The sequence below is a fragment of the Anabrus simplex genome, chromosome 2 (genome assembly GCF_040414725.1).
Source record: "Anabrus simplex isolate iqAnaSimp1 chromosome 2, ASM4041472v1, whole genome shotgun sequence".
Taxonomy (NCBI): Eukaryota; Metazoa; Arthropoda; class Insecta; order Orthoptera; family Tettigoniidae; genus Anabrus; species Anabrus simplex.
In genome coordinates, this window is record NC_090266.1 from 836,126,261 (window position 1) to 836,132,260 (window position 6,000).

Consider the following 6,000-nt stretch of genomic DNA (forward strand, 5'->3'; position numbering starts at 1 on the left):
GATGGCTTACCGTAGTCTCCCATTTTCACACCAGGCAAATGCTGGGGCTGTACCGTAATTAACGCCAGGGCCGCTTCCTTTCCACCCCTAGCTCTTTCCTATCCCATCGTCGCCATAATACCTATCGGTGTCGGTGCGACGTAAAGCATTTTTTTTAAACTCGGTATACAGCAGTAATCCCATCTATCGGATATGACTGGCAACAGAAGTCAGCACATCACAACAAACAATTGTTATTGTTGTTCAATGTTATGAGCTTTCCGTACCGTAGCCCTTCACATTTAGTTTTCTTTAGACTCTGTGATATTAGGGCGTCTTACAAAATTATATACAGCGTAGACTGTAGTTCCCTAATCCCCCACTTTACATAACGATATTCATTAAATTCTGTTTACCAATTTTCTCGCGACTTGGCGCTGATATGGATTTAGCAATAACAATAGCCGGTACGTTAAAAGGTGTAAGACGGAAATGATCGGAAATTTAATACTATATAACTTTAGTAACGTAGTATTTGTCGATAGGACCACTAATAACACAAATATCTGAGAATAAAATTTTAGGCCTTCACCTAAACTACCATTCCACTCAGCGTGAATAAAATTATTTACAGCCTAGATTGTAGCGACTTACTTCCAGACTTTGCATACCAATTTTTATTAAGACTGGACCAACAATAACATAAAAATTTGAGAATTTAATTTTAGACCTTCCCCTAAACAACCATTTCTTTCAAAGTGGATACGATTATTTATGGCTTAGATTGAAGCGACTTATTTCCCGACTTTTCATACCGATTTTAATTGAGATAGGACCACTAATAACATAAATATTTGATAATTAAATTTTAGGCGTTCCCCTAAACTACCATTTCAGCCAGCGTGAATAAAATTATTTATGGCCTAGATTGTAGCAACTTATTCCCAACTTTGCGTACCGATTTTCATTAAATTCTCTTCAGCCGTTTTCTCGTGATGCGTGTACAGACAGACAGACAGACAGACAGACAGACAGACAGACAGACAGACAGACAGACAGACAGACAGACATTACGGAAAAGTAAAATGTGCATTTCCTTGTTACTGTGGGCACGACAGATACAGAAATACCATCCTTTTTAAATTCTGAGCAATGTACAGACAAAACTCTTATTTTATATTTATATATATAAATTCCATAGTCCCCCAGAACGGTGAACATCTTTCCCGTTGGTACTCTGTCATATGCCTTCTCTAGATCTACGAAACATAAACACTGTCTATTCCTCTCGTAGCATTTTTCATTTCCCTGAAGCATATTGAAAGTCTGATACTAACTTCCCTCTGCAGTCTTAAACCACACTGGTTTGCATCCAACTTTCTCTCAACCAGTAATCGCACTCTCGCACCCTCCCTTCCAAAAAGCCAGTAAAAAATTTGCCTGCTATACTGACCAATGAGACACCTCGATAGGTGTTGCAATCCTTCCTGCTCACTAGGCAAATGCTGGGGCTTTAGCTTAATTAAAGCCACGGGCGCTTCCTTCCCATTCCTTGGCCTTTCCTGTCCCATCGTCGCCATAAGACCTATCTGTCTCGGTGAGACGTAAAGCAACTACAAAAAAAATCCTTCCTGTTCCCTTTCTTATAGATAAGTGCAATTGCTGCTTTTGTCCAATCAGAAAGTATCTTATTAACACTCCATACTAATCTTATTACTCTATGAAGCCATTTCATCCCTGCCTTCCCACTAAAATTTAACATTTCAGGTGTAATTTCATCTGTTCCTGCTGCTTTATGACAATGGAGTTTATTTACCATCCTTTCCAGTGCATCAAGCGTAATTTCACCAACATCATTGTCCCTCTCCCCATGAGCCCGGTTGTTCGCGACGTCCCCAGGAAGATTTCATTTTACGATGAGAAGATTTTTTAAATATTCCTTCCACCTGTCCAGTGAGTCCCTAGGATCTATTATGAGTTCACCTGAATTACCAAAGAAACTTTTCAGTTCATTTTTCCCTCCCTTAGTAATATGTTTTATTACTGTTCAGAAAAGATTCCCTGCTGCGGGACCTATCCTTTCCAGATTATTTCCAAAATACTCCCAAGATTTCTTTTTTCGTATTTAACAACTATTTGTTTCGCTCTAATAATAATAATAATAATAATAATAATAATAATAATAATAATAATAATAATAATAATGTCAGCCTCTGTGGTGTACTGGTTAGTGTGATTAACTGCCACTCCCGGGGGCTCGAGTTCGAATCCCGGCTCTGCCACGAAATTTGAAAAGTGATGCGAGGACTTTAACGGGCTCCACTCAGCCTCGGGAGGTCACTAGGCAAAGGGAGTTCGATTCCCATCTCAATCATCCTCGAAATGGATTTCCGTAGTTTCCCACTTCATCTCCACGCAAATGTCTGGATGGTACCTAAAGGTCATGGCCTCTTCCTTCTCTGTTCCTTGCTTATCCCTTCCACTCATCCCATCCCTGACAAGGCCCCTGTTCAGCAGACGCCTGGGTCAGGTACTGGCCCTCATCCACAGTTGTATCCCCACCAAATTCCGTACACTGCAGGACACCGCCCTCGGGGCGGGGCGGCAGTGGTGGGATCACTCACTGAGCCCTCGGTAAAAACCAACCCTGCAGTGTAAATGACCTAAATAAATAAATAAATAAATAAATAAATAAATAAATAAATAAATAAATAAATAAATAAATAAATAAATAAATAAATAAATAAATAAATAAATAAATAAATAAATAAATAATAACACTCGTATGGTCTCAGGTACTGTGTGCAGGATTTTAATTTGACGCCATTCAGGCTGTCTGTACGTCAATTTCTACGTTCGGTTTTACGCTACTGCATGGAAGAGAAGGTAAACCGGAAACCCTGTTGGGCGATCTATGGCTGAGTTCTAATTTTTTTTTGGGGGGGGGTAAATACCAAATGTGCCACCGGAGATATTTTACATGTCCACAAAAGATCTGTCTATGTCGGAAGGACTTTTTTCCAACTTTCGAAAATCCGACTACCTCCGTCGAGTTCGAACCCGAGATCTTGGATTCGGAGGCCGATAATCTACCACTCATCCACGTAGGAAGCTAGAAGATATACATACAAAAGGTATGCATTTCCACGCGGGAACTGTACACTTCCTGACAAGAAAATCAAACAAATATTTATGTAGAAGAATGAGCTTCAATCTTTGTAACCTCGTCCCGTTCAATGGCAAAACAAGCCTTTGCTCTGCCTAGACGACTGCTGCCCAGCCAGATAGCCGGTAGATATTGCAGTGACTACTACTACTACTACTACTACTACTACTACTACTACTACTACTACTACTACTACCACCGAGCTAGTGGCTACGCCGTTCGAGTGACGTAGCTGTCAGATTGCATTCGTGAGATAGTGGGTTCGAACTCCAGTGGCGGCAGCCCAGAAGATGGTTTCCTATTTTCACACCACTCTTAGCCCTTTCTTGTACCATCGTCGCTGCCATTATACTTATCCGTGTCAGTGCGACGTAAAGCAAATTTTAAATAAGAAGAAGAAGAAGAAGAAGAATCTTGAATACAACATAGAGTGAAACTTGCATTTCAGACTGTAATTTCCGTTATTAACCCTATTGTATTCGGTATATGCCGAGGATTTGCCTAGCTTACGTGACTGACTTTATTGAGTTGTAAAGATATAGGCCTACAATGTATGGTGTTAGAGGTAATGTATACATTCCTATAATTGTTCACGGGTTTACACGGTCCTCAGTGTTCTGTATTTAAAAAAAAAACAGCAGGCGCTTACCTCTTAATCCTGCGACAGGAATTACTATTTGACATATATATATATGTTCAGTCTTCAGACCTAAGGCTGGTTGGCTCCTCAACAGCTCTGCCATCAGCAGTCAAAGATGGCCTAGGCACCACTGAAGAGGCGTACTAGGGAAATGAGGAGTGAGGTAGTTTCCCGTTGCTTTCCTCACCGAGCCATACTTTGCTATTACATATCAGTCTGCCAAGCCCACTGAAATGCATGCACCAACCGACCCGATGAGCAACATTTTCACACCATTCATAGCAGGGACTGGCTGCATAAGGAATGCCATTACTAGCATCGCTCATACCTCAGTCACTTTCATATTGTCAAAGCCAAGGATAAGACAGAGACAGATCAATGAAAGTAACAAAATTGCTCTAGCATATACCACAAGACATAGCGCACTGTAAACACTAGGTCCTGCCAGAAAAGGCATTATTTGACATGAAGAAATTGAAATACCTAAGGCAGACGGATGATTTAATTATTTAATATAAAAGAGCGAGTGCAACTGTTGATAACCCGGTCTTCCCCCTGCTCTTCAATTTCAATGTTCCCCAAATTACATCGAGGACAATTACAGCATTTGTTGCAATAATTGCTTCATATAACAACTGAACTTCACATATGGTATGAAGTGTGAACAACAGTGCTGTTTGGAAAAGACAGAGCCTATATTTCTGTACTCCTCTCCATGAATAATCATGTTCAGTTTCCTAGCATTGCAAATTAACGTATATAATGCAAAATCATTTATTTATGTAATGTGTTCATTTTTAAACTATATCCAACAGTGTACAACAAATATCTTCTTCTTCTGTCGCTTCTTCCACGCCCTGGTCTCATGTGAACTTGGCTCTTTTTTACGGCGGGTTGCCCTTCCTGACGCCAATCCTGTGTGGAGAGATGTATTTACTACAGCATGTTCCTGAGGTGGCAGTAATGTGGTGTGCTGAGGGATGTGTGTTGGGACAAACGTTAACACTCATTCTTCGAAACAGAAGAATTAATCAGGCACGGTGAATATACTCGATCCGGCAGGGAATCGAACCGGGACTCTTCAAGCAAGGAGTCAGACGAGTGTAACAAATATAATATAATGTAACTTAATACGGTGTCATTCTTTTGACTATGAGTAAAATAAGTTTAATTTTGCCGGGCTGAGTGGCTCGGAATGTTAATGCGCTGGCCTTCTGACCACAACTTGGCAGGTTCGATCCTGGCTCAGTCCGGTGGTATTTGAATGTGTTCAAATTCGTCAGTATCGTGTCGGTAGATTTACTGGCACGTAAAGAAACTCCTGCAGGACAAAATTCCGGCACCTCGGCGTCTCCGAAAACCGTAAAAGTAGTCAGTGGGACGAAAAGCAAATAACATTAATATTATTAAGAGCTTAAGTTAAATTATAATTAATCAGGTTACACATTTAATATAACACAGACTACTACAGAGATTGCATAAAAACTAAATCCCATGGCACAACAGTCCCGAAGGGCCATGGCCTACCAAGCGACCGAAGCTTAGCCCAAAGGCCTGCAGATTACGAGGTGTCATGTGGTCGGCACGACGAATCCTCTCGGCCGTTTTTCTTGGCCTACTAGAGCGGGGTCTCTATCAGAACCGTCAGATAGCACCTCAGTTGTAATCACGCAGGCTCAATGGACCTTGAACCAGCCCTCAGAACGAAGTAAAAATCCCCGACATGGCTGGGAATCGAACCCGGGGCCTCCGCTACCCCTACACCGCGGGGCGAGTGTATAGATTGTACAGTCGCTCAAAAAAGAATGCGTGCATGTTCCTCACATTTTATATTTTATCAGGCTTAAGTTCAATTATCATCAAAATGCAATTCACCTACCATGAAGATATTATTATTATTATTATTATTATTATTATTATTATTATTATTATTATTATTATTATTTTCCTTAAATTGTACGTGTACAATCTAGGGGTGGTAAATGGAGAAAGGCCAGGCCCCACTACACGCAAACACTATAAACCCTGTGGATACCCACAACAAACGTTATATCTATAGGTTCAGTTGTTTCTGAGAAAGGTGTACTGCGAGAAATTTATAAAATATCATGCATTCATTAAAAAAAAGAGTTTGCGCATCAAAAGTGTCCATTGGAAAAAAATATTTTATTTGTAAGACTTATTACCAGCAAGCTGCATGTCCGACTCGTTGGCT